This window comes from Orcinus orca, chromosome X (assembly GCF_937001465.1).
Source record: "Orcinus orca chromosome X, mOrcOrc1.1, whole genome shotgun sequence".
In the NCBI taxonomy this organism is placed as follows: domain Eukaryota; kingdom Metazoa; phylum Chordata; class Mammalia; order Artiodactyla; family Delphinidae; genus Orcinus; species Orcinus orca.
In genome coordinates, this window is record NC_064580.1 from 100,568,060 (window position 1) to 100,586,836 (window position 18,777).

At 39.5% G+C, this 18,777-nt stretch overlaps 1 protein-coding gene across 4 annotated transcripts in view; it reads left to right on the top strand.

The window, feature by feature from the left end:
* The window catches only part of PLS3 (plastin 3), a 92,440-nt gene that overhangs the window by 24,055 nt on the left and 49,608 nt on the right, over positions 1 to 18,777 (top strand). Inside the window, exon 1 of one of the 4 annotated variants that reach the window (XM_004283977.3) lies at positions 7,614 to 7,744. The exons of 2 other annotated variants lie outside the window; for them this stretch is intronic. The gene's annotated coding sequence lies outside the window, so the exon portion shown is untranslated. Of the gene's footprint in view, positions 1 to 7,613; positions 7,745 to 18,777 lie in introns of those variants that run through there. One more of the 4 variants, XM_033413343.2, reaches the window with a different exon arrangement.

Below are 18,777 nucleotides of genomic sequence, written 5' to 3' on the forward strand. Positions count from 1 at the left end.
TCTATTTCCTGATGCCATCTAAGTACAGTGCCTTTTACAGAGTGGATGTTCATTCAGTGTTCGTGGTAACGAATGAATATGAGTCAGGAATTTTATTTTTGCTTTCCAAAATACAAAATACTTTTTTATAAGCTCATGGAATTTTTAAAAGCTTACTTTTATGGAAAATTTCAAACATACAAAGTAAAATAGCATAAGGAACCCCCCCACAACAGTTTATCAATATTTGATGTTCTTATATTTCATCTTTTCTCTCCCCTTTTTTGTTGTTTGGGATTTGCTTTCAAATAACCTGCATATTATTTTACACATAAATACTATAGTTCACTTCATTTTTAATATTTTAAAAGTTATAATTCTGCATTTCATACAGAGTCTAACTTTCAAAGCCTTTCTTTTCTAGTATCAGAGAAAGAAACTGTTACTGATTATCAGAAGAAAAATCTGATTTGCTACCTATGAACTGGATATTTTTAAGTAGTTTTATAACATATTGTCTTTCTTAATCTTTTAAAAAATGTATTAAAAGTTTCTAAAAACTACACTATTGTGATAAATTCCCATCTCATGGACATGAACCTGATTCTGCAAAATATTCTTTGGAGTAAATAAGCTATAGATTGGTCCCCTCAGAATTGATATTAATCAATGAATTCTTCTTTTCACAGTTCAACAGAACAGAACTCGCGTTAAAACCTATTCTGGTAATTGCATTCTCAGTTTTGAAATTTCTTGTTAAAAACCTATGGACCTTATGTTTTTTGTCTCTAAAATTAGATGACTCCATCATAAATATTACCAAATAAAGCACCAGTTCTCAATAGAAAAGTATGCCACAGAGTCCCTTGGAGATCAAAATTACTTGTATAATAACACTAAGATGTTCTTTGCTTTTTCACTATACTGACAGAAGCAATGGTGGGTAAAACTGCTAGTGCCTTAGCCCCACACTGTATGAGTAGTCTTTGTATTCAACACCATACCCTTCCTGTTAGAAACATACCTATAACATGCAGTTCATTAATGAATGTCCTTGATTAAGCAGGAAAAATTAATTTTATTAAATCTCAACTCTTGGGTATACATCTTTTCAATATTCTGTGTGATGAAATGGGAAGTACATAAAAACATTTCTGCTGCATATGGATTTACAATGATTGTCTTGAGGAAAAGCACTTGTGCAGTTTTTTGATTTGCAAGCTAAACTAGCTGCACTTTTAGAAAACAGAAAACCATTTTTACTCGAAAGAGCGAATGACGCATTAACTGATAATTCAGACCTGAATATTTGGCAGATATGTTATCAAAAGTGAATCAAGTGTGCTAGTCACTGCAAGGAAAACGGCTGGGAGTATTTGTTGCCAATGATAAAGTTAGAGATTTCAAGCAAAAATTCAAATTCTTGAAAACTTGCGTCAGCCACCATACATCAATACTTAGACTTTTCTAATGAGGTTGGTGGTGTTTTTAATGGAAGTGATTTGTTAGATATTGTAAAATGAAGTGTGACAACACATCTGTACTAGTCAAACAGTATTGTTCCATATGATCAGTGCATGATGTTCTGAAATCAAGCATGGGTAAAAGGTCCATTTAAAGTGCAAGATAGGGGGCACGGGTTCGTGCCCCATTCCAGGAAGATCCCACATGCCGCAGAGCAGCTGGGCCCATGAGCCATGGCCGCTGAGCCTGCGCGTCCGGAGCCTGTGCTCCGCAACGGAGAGGCCACAACAGTGAGAGGCCCGCGTACCGCAAAAAAAAAAAAAAAGTACAAAAAAATAAAGTGCAAGATAGACCAATGAATTTTAACGTTAACAGAGTATGATAACGTCATTGATCTGATATCAGATTCCACACTGCAACAACTATTTAAGAAACTAGCACTTACCCAGTTTTGGCGTGGTATTATAAAGAAGAATATCCATAATTATCCGAAAAGGCTCCTAAAATACTTCCTTTTTCCAAACAACGTATCTGTGGGAGGCCCTGTTTTCTTCATATACTTGAATCAAAACAACATATTGCAACAGACAATGCAGAAGCAGATATGAAAATCCAGCTGTCACTGTATTTAGTTAAACAAAGATGTAAACAATATACTCTTCTATTTTTTTTTCCTGCAAAAACCTTTGTTTCCATTTGGCCCACGGCTTAGGTGAGGGCCCCAGGGTGGTCAAAAAGCTGCCTAGGGCTGCAGAGAGGGGCTTAGGCAGAAGCCCTGACACCAGAGGGATGCAGAGGGGCCCCTCAAAGACCGTTGGGCTGCAGAGGCCCCTGTCGTACTTGAGGGTGAGCCTTTGGAAGGGCTACTGGCTCAGCAGCCCCCTCCCCCCCCCCCGCACTCCAACCCCGGCGGCAGCCTGCGCTAGTGGGAGGTGAGGTTAGTCAGGTGGTCGCCATCTGCTTGATGAGTTTCAGCTGCTCCTCCAGGAAGCGGCTCTCCAGGAAGTGTCACGGGTGGGTGTCTGCGCGGCCAGAGCCCAGGGGTGCAGGTCCACAAGGGCCTGGCTCAGGTTCTTCTCCAGGGCTGTGGCAGCTTCCTTATTGTCCAGAGTTTTACCCCATTCATTTTGGGACGGCTTCTGCGCTCCTGGAAGAGGGCACAGCCACTGTGCTGGTTTTGCATCTTCAAGAGATGCTGGGCGCCCTTGCCCTTCTCAATGGTGGACTCAGCAAAGAACTGGCCCACGTCCTCCAGAGCCACATCATCGCGGTAGAAATAGAAGCCCAGAGAGAGGTAGGTGTAGGAGGACCCAGATGCAGGTTGACCCCTGTGGTTGACGGCTGCTTCCACCTGGGTGGAATAATTCTGACAAATCTGGGAGCTCATGGTTGATCAGCAGTAAGGAGCTAAGCTCCCAAAAAAACGGTGCTGGCTGGTTCCGGAGGCCGAGGACGGCATAGTGGTTGGTTCCTAAGGGTGTGACTGGAAAAGAGGTTCCAGGGTGATTGGAGGCTGGAAAAGGGGGCGTCCCTGGGTCTGTTCCATTCAAACAGTGTTGAAGCAAGAGACATCCGCAGGAGCGAGGCATGCCCTGCCTCTTCCCACTACATTTTTTAAAAATATAGTTTTCATTTTAAAATGTTATTTATATTAGCATGCGGTGGGTTTAATTTTTTTTAAATAAATATCTTTAAACTTTCTTAGTTGTAACTTCTAATATGATAAAGACACTGATCTAACCCATATATCAAAAAGCTCTTTGGGGTCCTCAGGTCCTGAGGCCAAAAAGTTTAGGAGCTGCTCGGTTAGTTGGGTTTTTTTGTTTCTTTTCCTTCCCTATCCTTTTTTTGAATGAGAGACTCTCAGGATAGGAAGGTGTAGAGCATATGAGTTATTTCTTTGTATGATTTTATTAGCTATGAACAGAACACAATGTCCCCCCCAGTTTCATTGAAATATAATTGACATATAACATTGTATTAGTTTAAGGTGTACAACGAAATGATTTAATATATGTATATATTGTGAAATGATTACTACAATGAGTCTAGTTAACATCCACCACCCCACAGTTACTTTTTTATTCTTGTGATGAGAACTTTTAAGATTTACTCTCTTAGCAACTTTGAAATATGCAGTTCAGTGTTGTTAACTGTATATAGTCACCACAGATGTCTTCCAAATCACTTCCTTATCCCATGTATAGTTCAACTGATAATTTTTGGAGGACCCATGCTTTAAATCCTTCTATTTATTTCAGCCTTTTTTTTTTGCGGTACGCGGGCCTCTCACTGTTGTGGCCTCTCCCGTTGCGGGGCACAGGCTCCGGACGTGCAGGCTCAGCGGCCATGGATCACGAGCCCAGCCGCTCCGCGGCATGTGGGATCTTCCTGGACCGGAGCACGAACCCGCGTCCCCTGCATCGGCAGGCGGACTCTCAACCATTGCGCCACCAGGGAAGCCCTATTTCAGCCTTTTGTTTTAGGGCATTAGGGCAAGGTATATAATTTAATATATAATAAGACATCCTGTTTTAAAAGGTTGATTACTTTGTTATGCAAAAACAGAGCTCACAAATATTTACTGTTGGGGAGACAGCCCTTGGAATATTGAAATTAAGATGTTCTTGTGGCTTATTTAACCCCCGCCCAGTCATCACGTAAACCAGATCTACCTGATTGTTAAAACTGACACAGCCACGCAACAGGAAGTTTGTGTACCTAATACTGTTCCTGGCATAAATTTCCTAAACTTTCCAATATAGCGCAAAATTACAGTAGCAATATCCTCCGTGTTAATTTGGTACCTGTTTTACATTAGATCCCTTTGCTTTGATGTTTCACTCACTGTGAGTGTTATTTGTTTGTTTACTTTATAAGTCATGAAGATGGGTAAAATCCTGTTCCATTAAAGGACGATAGATCACTGTTACTGAGGTGTGGCATTAAGCACAGTGGGAGAGGCCTCCATTGTACGTGTCACACATGGAAAGAATATAACCCGTACTGGGTGTGGTGGGGAGAGGATGATGTTTGAATGAAAGTTGGAAGAGACTTTAAAAATACTGTGTCTAGGTCTTGTGTCCTAACTGCAGATTACACTGATACGTCTATGAAATGCTCATGCAGCTTTGGGTGTGCCTCTTTCCTTCCTTTCCACCCTGAAGGGTGTATGTGTCCATAGGTGCGTGTGTGAACTTTTAACTTTATGGATTTGTTTGTAACATTTGAGAGAGAGTGAGAGCTTGTGCACTTTACATGTACAGATAAAACATAGGTTGGTTTCTGTTGACTTTCCCCAGCATTCATCATGATGAATTTGGAAATGTAAAAGTTGTTTTCATTCTGTGGCCTGTTTATAAAAATGTGCAATGGATTACATAACCCTTGCCACCATCTTCTGTTCCCAAAGCAATTTTCATTACCCATAGTAAAAACAGAGATGCTGTTCACACACATACACACATACACAAACGCCAATACCCCCCCTTGGCCCCGCACACCTGCACATACGTCATATGATGAGACATTTAGAAGGTTACAGCATGGGCTGCAGGCCAAAACTGGCTGAACTACTGATGTGATACAGCAGTCTTTCAGGAAATGTCCTGGTATTTACTAAGTAGAAGATGTCCATTTTTAAAGGGAATATCCTTTCCTAGAACTTTCACCACAATATTTTGCAGTTGAAGTGAATTCTATCATGTTATGGTGAATAGACTTTAAAATCAACAACTGGGTGTTGACAGATTTCACTGTGATCAAAGATTAGCCTTAGAGTTCAGAAAGCTAGAAAGCATATACATTCCAGATGACCAAGAAAGGGAAAGACAAGGAAGCTGTTTCTGGGTAGCGTGATCATTGAGGAAGTTATTTTTTTTTTAATTTTTGGCTGCATTGGGTCTTCATTGCGGCGAGCGGGGGCTACCCTTTGTTGCGGTGTATGGGCTTCTCATTGCCGTGGCTTCTCTTGTTGCGGAGCACAGGCTCTAGGCACGCAGGCTTCAGTAGTTGTGGCACGCGGGCTCAGTAGTTGTGGCTCGTGGGCTCTAGAGTGCAGGCTCATAGTTGTGGCACACGGTCTTAGTTGCTCCATGGCATGTGAGAACTTCCCGGAGCAGGGCTCAAACCCGTGTCCCCTGCATTGGCAGGTGGATTCTTAACCACTGCGCCACCAGGGAAGCCCGAGGAAGTTAATTTAATAGCACTTGGGACAGACCCATATAAGTGTTGTGAAGTGACAAGTGTGGCTAAAGAAAAGTAAGGCTGGGGAAACCCAACATTGCTGGCCTGTCACTGATACTGTCTTCTTACCGGAGGCAATTGCCTGTGCCCCAGTTTTCCCTGGAAATGCATGATAATACATACACGTATACCCTTTCTTCCAGTTAGCTCAAGGTGCTTGAGCATTCCTTACTACCCCACATATTCCCTGACTGGCTACAGGCAGCTAGTGCTATGCTTGTTTCAAAGATGGTGAAACTGAGACTCAGGAAAGTTGAAGAGACTTCATATAGTGAGTCAGCAATGAAAACAGGTGGAAAAACACGTCCTCTGACTCCTGACGCTCTATTCCTTCTGTTCGGGATTGCGTTGCCTTTTGATAGTTCATGCAGTTTTTGTGATTGATGAAATAAAGTGCTTCCATTAAGGAGACAAAATGTAATCCAGTGTCTGCTAATGGTGGTTAGTGATGAGGACAGGAGAACACTCTGCCTCCTGATGTGGGCTGTCCTGATGCTTTTTACAAGTGACTGCAATGTGAGTCGCCTCCTTATTCTGAGATTTCAATGTTAGCATAAAACGCTTCACTTTGTTTTATATTATTTATAAAGGACTGAAGGATCTATTATCTCACTTTCATACTTATTAGATAGGTAGAGCAGATTAGGTAGGTAGAGCAGATGGTATCATGCATATTATATCCCAGACAGATTATAACGATGGCCGCCACTTACTGAGCACCTTGCTGGAGCCAGACCCCCTTATGCATTTATCTCACTTAATCATCATCGCAACCCTCTGAAGTTCATGGAATTAGTTCCATTTTTATAGATAGGAACCTGGGGCTCAGAGAAGCTAAGTGATGTGTTCATGGTCACACAGAGTTGAAGTCAGTCTGATTCCTAAGGCCCTGATGCTCCCATTGCACTCCATTTCCTTTCAAATGATTGACTTGCCCTATGTCAGTATTAGAAATGGTCTCCTGAACCTAGCACAGTACTCCTATTGATTTATTGTTCTCTCCCATAAAGGGTGAGAACTCATAGCTAACCAGTTGCTTCATTTAACAATTAACTGATTAGAATTGCTAGACCAGTTAAAAAAACAAATTGCAATAATAAGAATATAGCAGTTATCACATACCTAGTGCTTACAATTTACCAGGCTATGATCTAAAATTTGAACGCACATTAAATCATTTGAGCATCACAACAATGTACAAAATAGTTATCATTATGTGATGTAGTTACTATTATCATCCCTGGATGAGAAAACAGGCACAAGAGCTTAAGCAGTTTGTCCAAAGACAACCTAGAAAATTGTGGAGACAGGATCTGAACCCAGTCTGGCTCCAGAACTCTAAACTACTCAGCAGTACTGCCTCTCAATAGAAAATTCAGTTCGTCAAGTATTGGTTTCGTTCCTGTATGCTAGGCTGGTAGAAAATATAGTTCCTACACTTAACAGCTTATGTATTCAACAGAAAACAAGATATAGATACTCGCAGTTAATGCTCTGACACCTAGCATATGGAGTGTAAGTGTTGTATAAAGACGTAAGTATGGATCGAGATGAATAATAGAACGTAAGTGGTCTGGGACAGTTCATTTGCCTTTCTAAGTAATGCACTTTCCTATGGACGAGTGACTTGGCCTCTGGGGAGAAGCTGGTTCCATGTGTTCTAAAATAAGCAGGTTACTTGGCTAATGTTCAAACTTTAAATAGGTATGTGGGTTGTAGCTATTCGACCTGAACCAACTTTAAATTCCCTTGTGTTCTTGCATGATTTCAGTGGAGCTGCAATGAAAAAATTCACTTTTCTCTAAATGTTGTGAAGTTCGAATTTGTTAATACTTGGCAAAATACTGTGAGGCTGACAGGAAGGGGATTCGTAAGTATTGTATCATAGCTTTGTCAGGGTGCTCTCTCTCTCTAGCAGGAAGTGTTATGACTTGCTCTCTAAAGTTGCAATTGTGAGAAGAATGTTGGGTTTCCAGATTGGCGTTCTGGGCGTGGGAGGTTCCTTCTGTTTAGTGCTGCGAGAAAGAAACAACAGGTTTGCTCTCATCCCGGAAGGGTAACAATTTTAATATTATTTCGTTAGGCTCTAACTTTTATATTATGGAATATTTAAGCAGAAATTTACTTTAAACATCTCGAAATCCTTATTATGTGTTTGGGTAGTTACACATTTGGAGACGCTTTCTAAATCTTATGTATTCAAGTAGAAGCAAATTTGTTTTAAGAGAAAAATTTGAAGTTTAGAATCTGACTTGTTCTCTCTCTATATATTGTCTTTTCTTTATTTGGGGAATATTTTAGGGACTTTGTACTTTTTAAAAATCGGTTTTGTAATCCTAATTATATAGCTGTATCTATCAAGTCAGATGCCAAAGGTTTAAATGACAGAAACTCTTACTTTATATCTTGGGGTGGGGCGAAGGGGAATGGAATTTCAAATACTTTTGATCACTGTTAAATGGTTTTTCAAAATTCTGTGAAATAGAAGTTGAGGGTAGCTGTCATGACAGAATATGGCAAACAGATTGATATTCTACTCTTACAAAATAACTTATGACAAACAGTTGTACTGGTGTTTATTCATACTTGCCAAAATACATGAAAATCATTGGTGATGAGATTTTGGTGGTGTTACTATAATATGGTAGTGATAGTGATTTCTGATGCTCACAAACTCACCAGAGTTTTCTATCACATAGTGATCATATGTTTTATTTCTCCTATTTCAATATAGCTGGTTGTATAAATCTCGACTCCGAATCAAGGGTAACCTCTCAAATTAGTTGTACTTAACTACACCCGTATGAGGTAAAAAGTGAAGTATGAAACAAAAGAGTCTAGTTTTCTCAATTAACAAGTACCATATTTGAGAACATATAAGCAGGGTATGTTACACTGCAAGAGGCCATTTTAGTGACTAATAGATAAACTTCCAGCTTAGCTCAAAGTCTAAGCTGAAATTTTATCTCTAGTGATTTCTGAGTTGTACATCATAATATTTTGTCTTGAGTTAACTGGTCTGATCTTGCCTTGTGAGAGATATATACCTGAAGGTTGCCCTTGGCTTCCGTGTTATTTTTCACAGGAAAGGAGAATGGAACTACTCCTCAAGTGTGATGGTTAATTAATTTCATTAGCAGCAGATATGTTTTTTTCATAAATTATTCAGATATTTTTGGAAAATGTCAGAGTTTACTTAGGAAATAAAGGGATTGGACCTTTTAAAAGAAGAATGTGCTATTTCAATCCAAGGAGTTAATACTTCTTAGCTTTGTAAAGATGGGGAAGTAGAGGTATAACTTTGTTGTGTCTTTGGGTTTGATATAGTATTCTTCATAATAGGAAAGGGGGCTTTTAGAATACGGTTAAGATGTATATTAAATATCTACAAAACTCTTGTCTAGCAAGAATTTAAAGAATGTCTTCAATCTGACTTAATTGATGTGAATGTTTCTATGGGAAAAATTATTAACTTATTTTAAAATAGCCATTGCTTAAAGATCTTATCTTTATTAAGACAAAAAGAGGAAAGTAAACTTTTACTTAAAATGGAAGTAGTTGATATTCCTCCAGGAAATGACACAGGATTGGGCACCCTTTGGGGTTTAAGTGACTCACAGATATTGGTACTTGAAAAAAAGATCAATTAGAATCTAGCTTATGCTAGATCCTAGAACAGAATAGAGGTGTTTCCAGGAAATGAACTCATTTAATAGCTAAGTAGGGTGAAATCACTCATGGGATGTCTGGGGTTTGCTTTACAGTAATTCAGGAGGTGGGGGAGAGAGAGAGGGTAGGGGAGGGGGAGATAGGGAAGGGGGGTCGAGAAGGGAGGGAGGGAGGAAGCAAGGGAAAAGAAGAGGACAGGAAGAGAGAATCAGTGTGGAAATCCTGATAAATCTGATAAATGTAGAATCTGGATGATGGGATTATGGGTGTTTGCTGTACATTTTCTCTTTTGTATACATTGAAAATTTTCATAATAAAATTTTTAAGTACAGCTTTAGTTTGCAGCAATTTACATTTATTTCTAAATGATACATTTATCTATAAATTGCACGTTTGTCAAAACATGATGTGTGCGTGATGTATATTATTGTAAAGGTGAAATGTGCTGCTTGATTGCCAAAATTGTTGCCAAGTAAAAACTGTTTCTGAAAGAAAAAAAAACCTTTGTTTGACTTTCAGCTAAATTCAAAGAACAGGTTGCAAACATCTTGAAGAGTTTTGTAGTATCTTGAAGTATTAAAGACCAGTAGATAGTTAAAGCATGCTAACAGGCCAAGTGCCTGTGAAGAATGTGGGAACATTATTATGTCTTGACTATTTTGTTCCCAGCTTTCTCTATAGAGTATGCATGTTGAAAACCACGCGTGACAACTACTTAGCCTGCAGTATGTTTAAGTCTGTTCACTTTCCCTACTTTCGAACATCAGTTCATTCAACAAACATTTAGTAGGGGCTTATTGTGAGCCAAGATACAAAGTCAAATGAGGTACCAGCCCTGCTTTCAGGGAGCTCACAGCCTAGCGGAGGAGATAGAGAAGTAGATGGTGGGACACGCTGGGGGGTGGGGAGCTCCTGTAATTGGGGAAGGGGTGTCACTGGTTAGCAACCAGAACCCTATGCTGCATCTCCTTTAAAACAACACAGACAGAACATTTGAGGTGGCTTAATTGGTTGTAGGTATTAGGGAAGTAGGAAGAGGGCTAGTTTAACTCTGTGCGCATTACTTGGCAAATAACAGCCGCCTCTGCTCCCTTGCCCTTCTTAATAAACCTTCACCCTCTCTCATGCATCCATGGGCATTGTTGGAGCAGCATACACGCAGGAGATAGCAATCCCTTCTTCACATTAAATATAGTGAGCTAATGTTTCAGTCTCCTTAATGTTTTTGGGTACATCCAAAGCAAAATTGCACTTATAGGCAGGCAGCTACTTGAGGTTGGATAAAAGGGAGAGTTAGCCTTCAGTCCCTGATAGAACCTTCCAGAGTTCATTGCTCAATTGATTTGGAATTTGAAACGTATTTTGTCATGTAAATAGTAAGTAAGGCTTTTTAGGTCATTTCACAAATGTCCCTGAAATAGTGTGCTATGTTACCAAAATGATATGTTTTTGTGTTCCTATTATTTTAATCTAAATGAATTGTAGAAGCATAGTTGCTAAATGTATCCAGATGTGTGTTCCATCAGCCAGCTGCTTTATTCTCTAGTCCCGAATCCTGTACAGCCTAACAGCATATATAACAGTGCCTCATGGGAAAATACTGTCTGTTCTATTGGGGTTATCTATCAATGTCCTCTGTGTAGTTTTACCAATTTGCAGCTGAAATGTCAAGTAGAATTACCAGAGGGTCTAGGCCTGAAAAACAACCTCGTTAAGTAAAGTATGTTCTACATGTTGAATGTTGCTTTCATCACAGAAGTCTGCTCTCCACGTTGACTATAACGAACAATTTTTAATAATGCTGAGGTGCTGGAATAATAAACAGTAAAATCCTTCACCACTTCTTCTGTCTGCTTTTACCTTTCCTAAAGTTTCAGGACTAGAAACCTGTGACACAGGTGAGACCAGTTAGAGTTTGACTCACTTGTGACTTTCAGAGCAACAGATCATTAAATTGAGAAAGAGGCATATAACCTCTTAAATTATTACAGTTGCTCCTTTACCAAGATTCCATTAAAGTTTTCTAAAAGTAAGCAAACAAAACTCCAAGCCGCTTGCCCCTGGAGAAAAATCAGCTGTAAGGTAAAAAACTAATCACTAAAAAAACTAGGAGTACCACAGTGATGGCTTATGTATGAAAAAAGAAATCCTAAACTCAAAATCAAATCGTCACATTGCTACTTGAGTGTTTGCTTACATTTGTACTAAGTTATTAGCACTGATACAATGGGAATGGTTGTTTACAGTAGTTAGCATGTAAGTGGCTGAAATTAAGGGATATTAAATACAGGGAAGCAGAAACATGTCATATATAGGAATGAATGTGCCACAAGAGAAGGTCAGCATTCATGTCCTTCTTTTTAAAAAGTATGGCCTGTTTTATTGTCAGAACTCACTTAACACCAGTATTTTGAAGAAAGAAATTTTAGAACTCTATAATATATAGTATCTACTGAACCCGTTGCCAATATTCTATATATTTTACACAGTTACAGTTTTGGTGATTTCAGTTCAAGGATTAAGTGAATCCCTCCTTCAAGTAATAAAAACGAATTAGCTGAAAGGAACTGCATTTTCTGGCAACCGTTCATATTTCTCAATATGATGGTCACATTTGTTAGGAGGTTTTTTTTGTTTTTGTTTTTGTTTTTTGGCTGTGCCATGCAGCATGTGGGATCTTAGTTCCCTGATTAGGGATCGAACCGGTGCCCGCTGCAGTGGAAGCACAGAGTCCTAACCACTGGACTGCCAGGGAATTCCTGGTTAGGAGTTTTTTTTTTTTTTTTTTTTTTTTTTTTTTTTTTTTAGGAGTTTTTAAATTATCTTCCATAGGGTATAATAGGCATGAGCCTTCTTTCCACAAAGCAGTGTGTAGCCTTTTTGTTTTTATTTTTACGGTACGAGTAGTTAATTGCCTTCTCTCTCACATACTCTTTTTTTTTTTTTTTTTTTAATTTTACATTTGCTGCACAGCTCTGTGTCTTGGGCAAAGTCACTCAACTACCCTAGGCTCTTGTTTCTTCCCTAATATAATTTCAGTAATCATTGAATATTGGGTATGTTGCAGATTATCACCACCCTCAAAACATTGCAGTCAACTGGAATCATTTTTGAGCCATACCTCTGTACCCAGCATCCAGCAATGGATTATCATTGTGGGAGTATCCGAGAGGAAGATGAAGTTTAGACTCTGTTCTTGAGAAACAAACAATCTTGAAATAAGACTTGCAGAGCAAGTAATTAGACAAGTATTTGTGTGCTCTTGGTGAAAGAATGGTTGTCTTTGATTGGGGAAGATTATTCTCTTGGACCAAGTTTGAGGATCAGTATGGAGGAGGCAGATGAACTGAATCTAGTAGGATGATGGATGTCCCAGCCAGACTGTACTCACATCCACTTATATAACTATAGGAGGAAGTCTATAATTAAACTGCTAAATTTTGTGGCAAGATTCTAGATCCTGTGGGAGTTGAAGAGAAAGGTCAGCAGGGGTGTGGAGTCACTGGGAAATGTGTTTTGGGAGCGGATGAGGCTTCTGCTGAGACTTGAAGGATGAGTAGGATTTGGATAAGAAGATAAGAGGAATAAAGAGGAGGGCATTATAAGTGTAAAAGGTAGATACAGAGAGAGGGAGTTCTTACTAGCAGGGAGGGCAGGAGGTAGTGCCGGCAGGATAAAAGATGCTGATGTAGGAGTTAATAGGACGGGTATCGTTCAGGAGGATGGTTGTGATCAAAAAGCTAATTTTGAGTGTTGTTGAAAGGTTAAACTGGTTAGATGTGACTCGTAGGAACACTAGAGGACCAGGAATACCAGGCAAAGTTTAGACCAGCTGTTTAGGCATAAGAAATTATAGCTTCCTGAAATGGGACTGACATGATCAAAATGGTTGTGGGTACTAGATGTGGACCTTTTTTGATTCAAGATATTTACTGATAATGCATTGTGTCTCTGCATAGAGTGCTGTGGTGAATACAGAGATGAGTAAGCTGTGTTTCTACTTTAATAAGTTTATAGTCTGTGGGGAGACAAATTCATTCACTAAGCCGTGGTTGAGGAAGCTATGCAGTACAGCATAACGATTGAGAATGCTGACTTTGGTGTCGGGTGGAGTTGGGTTTGAGACCTGGCTCTGCCTCTCTCTAGCCATGTGACTTTGGGCAAGTTACTCAACTTCTGTAATCCTGTTTGCTTTTCCGTAAAATGGAAATAACAATATTACGTGGTTCATAGAGTTTTGCTGAGAAATAACTTACATAATATATATAAAGCATTTAACACAGTCCGTATAAACAATTAGTCCTCCAAGAATGTTAGCTGCTATAGTATAAACTTACAATGATATGTTATTATATTAATTATTTATATTACCTACTCTGTAGGCACAGTGAGAGGGGCTGGGAATATGAAGATGAATGGGAAACGGTCCCTTCCATCCCATCAGAGAGCTTATGTATAGTAGTATTAAATGCTATCCTTGTGGTGACTATATTTTCCCATTCAAAAATTAGTACATATGGTCTGACAGTAAGATATTTAAAATTGGAGCTGTCTGGAAGGATCCAGCACTGGCTGTAACAGAAGAAAGCATGCAGTTCTGTGAGAGTCCTGGGAACAGAGAATTTTTCTCTCAGGTGGGGACACTCCAAAGAGACTTTCTCAAAGATGCTTTTGAAAAGTACATAGGAGACAGGTGAACAGCATTCCACTAGAGAGAAGCACAGAGGAGAAGGAACAGAGGTGGGAAAATACATGGCCTGTTTGGGGAATAGGGTGTGAAGAGAGTGTGATTCCAGGGTGTGCAGTGTGTGTAATCGGAAGAAACATTGGAAAGATAGACAGGTATCAATACAGAAGAGTGTAGGGCTTAGGATGTTGTGCTTAAAAGTTGGGACTTGGGCTTCCCTGGTGGCGCAGTGGTTGAGAGTCCACCTGCCGATGCAGGGGACACGGGTTCGTGCCCTGGTCCGGGAAGATCCCACATGCCGCGGAGTGGCTGGGCCCGTGAGCCATGGCCGCTGAGCCTGCGCGTCCGGAGCCTGTGCTCTGCAACGGGAGAGGCCACAACAGTGAGAGGCCCACATACCGCAAAAAGAAAAAAAAAAAAAAAGTTAGGACTTGCTTTTGTAGGAAACATACCTTAGATCTGCTCTTCAGGAAGTTAGCAGCGTAGAGATTACATTGGAGGGAGAAAGGACCATAGATAGATCAGCTAAAAGGCCTTTGGAAAAGGCCAGACATGAGATGATAAAGGGGTATGATGGAAGAATCCAGAGAGCTTAGTGATTTACTTCAATCTCCAGTGGTTTCTTGTGGCCAAACTTCTCAAATTTGTAAACCTGGAGACTGAGGAAAGTAGGGAAGTTGAAAAGGAGACCTGATTTGACAGGAGAGATATTTGAAAAGGGGAGAAATAATGTGGCAGTAAGTTCAAATGTAGACACTTAGACTCTCCTGACTGGAATTTTCCTCACTGACCTTGCTTCTCCCTTGACCAGAGGGTCAAGTCCAGATTTTAAGTGTGGCCTTTCTAAATTAGACCCTGACCTTCTGCTCCAATTGTGTCTCTCTCAAACCCTAGGCACAGTGCTCCAACCACACTATCTTTCTACAGCTCTAGAATATCATCTTCTCTCTGCCTGGAATGCCTTTACCAGTGATATCTGTCTGAGGAAGCCCTACTTATGTTTTAAGATAAAGTTCAAAAGTCACCTTCTCTGGAAAACTTTTCCTGAAGCCCACCACTGTCACCCCACCACTCAGTGAATAGGATGATGGCATTAATATTATGTCTTTGTTTTTCTATCTTTCTCCCCGCTGGACAGTAAGGTCTTTGAGAGGAGGCTTTGGGTCCTAAATCTCTATATCTGCAGCAGCCAACACAGTGCCTGGTACATATTAAGCCTTCAATTAAGGCTTGAATATAAATGAATAAGTGGGTGAATATGATAGACATTCAAGTTGAAATCTTCTCAAGTCATTTGGAAATGCGGCACTAGAGCTTGAGTAATCATAGTGAGAGTGGGTGAGCTTTAGCTGAGAGTGTTGCACGCCCATCTGACCTGGAGACTAGTGCTGTTGACTTACCTACTAGTGAGGAGGCAGGGTGGCGGTTTCTGTTGGTACAGGTAGGTATGTGAAGTGTGGCTGCTCCAAAGTGCTGCCTGTTTTGGACAGAGGAAGGTGACAAATACACAACTACAAATAATGTATTCTTCCATGTTTTGTTCACCCTCTCTTCTTCATGATTCGAGCTTACCAGCTTAAGTGTGTGTGGCCAAATCTCTGATTTTAAGTCATCAGCCTCACTTTACCAATTCTGTTTACCTGGCATACAAGTGGCTGGATAATGTCTATGGTGAATATGCCCTGCTTTTATCTTTTAGTTCCTCTCAACTTCAAGAAAAAAATATAAAATTCGTAATCAACTCTTGATTATCTATGGTTAAGTTTCCCATTGTGTGCCCTGCTTCCTGACCCGAGTGGTTCTGAATGACACAGATTAGTAAGTAGATTATTTAGTCAGCAGCATTCCTAACGTGAATCACCTTAGGGGATGAAAACAGGCACCACCACCCCTTTCCTCATCTCCATCAAATACCTTTTAGAATTTGAGTAATAGTTTCAGGTAGGTAGTTGTAGGTACACCTTTCTCAGCAAAGATTTGTGTTGAGGGTTTAAGTATAGTTAAAGGAGCCAGTGGAGTGGTTTCATAATTGCTGTATTGTTAGTCAAACTCTGTAATTAGGGATGACTTCATAGGCATAAGATTCTTCTATGGGTGACGCCCTGAATTCAGACCCAGTTGTACACCATATCCTTTTATGACAAAACAAACAAACAAGGTTTTGTTTGCTTTCCTTTCATTCCCTTATTTGAAAATCTGTTTTCCTGTGTCTCAGATGTTTAGGGAGAGGGTTTGCTTTTCTCCTGATGCTTTCCCTTTATAGCGAAGGCAGGCATAGGAGCTAGGGAGGAAACAGAATTGGGGACAGATCAAAGTGCTCTGCAGATGAGAGAATTCAGAAAAATGCAGAGACCCTGGAAGCTTTTACTTTTGATGGTATTTCATTTGGCTAAATTTAAATGGAGGGAAAATATATTTCTTTTCTTTTCTTTTCTTTCTTTCTTTCTTTCTTTCTTTCTTTCTTTCTTTCTTTCTTTCTTTCTTTCTTTCTTTCTTTCTTTCTTTCTTTAATATCGGCGCCTGCTCTCTCCATGTAAATAAAGTTCACTTTTGTGGGAAGACAGACTGGGGAAAAGGACACATTTCAACATATTTCAAAAGTCAGACTTTCTTTTTACTTACCAATCACATACTGTGAAATTGAGGTTAAACTTTTATTCAGCAATAATATTTACTTTTTACCTCTTCACCTTTTATTTTGCATTGCTTATGAAAAAAATGTGCAATGTAGGAGGAATGTGACAATATTGACAAGCTGTTAGCTATTTTTTTAAGTGGTCCTGATATAAAGTAAAAATTGTATTTAAAAAAAAAAATCTCCTGGCCGTTCTTCAAGTTGTGTTTAGAAACTGGTCTTATGCAGGAGCCAAACTGAGTCATGGGTAAAAAATGGCTGACAGATTTTTGTTAGTCCCATCCTTCTTAAATTACTTCGACTTAAAGGCTTATAATTTTTATATATGAAGGAGATCTATTATACTCTGTAGTCAATAATTATAGGGCAAATGACATAACTTTTCGTACATTCCATTTAAAAGGTTCTTAGTAGAACTCATGCCTTATATTTATATAGCCTCTTACAATTACTTAGGCATTGATTTGTTCACCGTTTTCTTTCATTAAGGATTTGAAGTTGCTGTATAATACTTTATAGTTTACAGTGTGCTTTCACATGCCATCTTTAACCTTCACAAGGACCCTGGGGAAGTAGTTATTATCGCTGTTTTCAAAAGAGGAAACTGAGCCTTAGCAGGATTAAATAAACTCGCTCATAGACACACTGCTAGGAAGTAGCAGAGCCGGGGCATTAATTGATGTCTTCTGATTCCACATCTCACAATCCTCCTATCATAACATACTGCATTCTTGGGTGGGGAACGACAGTTTGCCGCAAGTGTTCAGGATTGAATCAACGTGTCTATAGGGCAATAATGATATCATCATCTATTTTGCTTCCTAAACCCCAGTCTGGGATGTTTTACTTGCTTTGAGAGAAAAAATTCAATGAATGCCCAATGAAGAGGGATAGAGCTTTCAGTAAATTCGCAAGGTTTTCTAAAAATCTGATGTTCCTGTCTTCCCTGAATTATTTAAATGTGATATTTTCTCCCAAGATAGTATTTCATTGCTTGATTTCCTTAAAGATTCCATCAAGTACCTTTGAGTAGTCTTAAGGACAAACTTTTTTTATTCATAGTGGGAAAAAAAAGTCTGCATTAAGTAGCTAATTTAAATATTGTGATTTTTGTCAACTGAAGTGTATATTGTAAGCCTTTTAAACTTTATGTTGGATTTCTTAGTTTTAGCTCAGGTGCTTCAGGGTAGCATTTATTTATTTACTTTCAAATAATTGTAAATAAATGAAATTGAATTTATTGAAGTGAGAGACTCCTAAATTAAGCTATTTTGTTATCCTGGATCAAACAAATGTTTTGGGAATATATGTGTATTGCAGTTCTTTTTACTCTTACTCAGTTGTGCCTCTTCATGTCTTCTGTAGATGAAAAATCTGAGTTATAGGTGTAAAAGGGGACACTTTAAGCTTTCATTATGATAATTAGACAGGAATAAGAAATTAGAAAACTTTAAACTATATTTTGGGGACTTCCCTAGTGGTCCAGTGGTTAAGACTCCACGCTCCCAATGCAGGGGGCCCAGGTTTGATCCCTGGTCGGGGAACTAGAGCCCGTGTGCCACAACTAAGACCCAGTGCAGCCATATAAAGAAAGAAAGAAAGAACAGAAAGTATATTTTGGGTTTTTTAAATGCTGCATTGTGTTAATATTTTTTTAAGTAAACAAGTGCCTCGGAATCATTTCTATGAGATCTATGTATTTCCTAATTTTGCACAAAGAACAAAAGTACTACTTTCTTGGCCTGCCTGAGATGGAATTAATAATCCTTAAGGTCTCCAGAGTCTTTCTCCTTCTCTACCTTTTATTACAACCACTAATTCACTTTGTGTCAAATTATAATTATCTACATTTTTTTGTCTTCCCCAGATTGTAGATTCCTTGAGGGCAGGAACTAGGCATATAACAGACGCCTTGGTAAATTGTGTGAGGGTAGAGGTGTGTGTTGGGGGAGGTGTATGAAAAGAGGGAAGAGATTTCTACCCTGTTCAGACCCGCTGCTTGCAAAGGGCAGAAGTGGGAGGGAAGGATTGAGTCAGAACCCACTGTTCAGCAGGGATAAAGGGTGCGGTGGGGCGGGGGGTATGTCCAGAACCATCT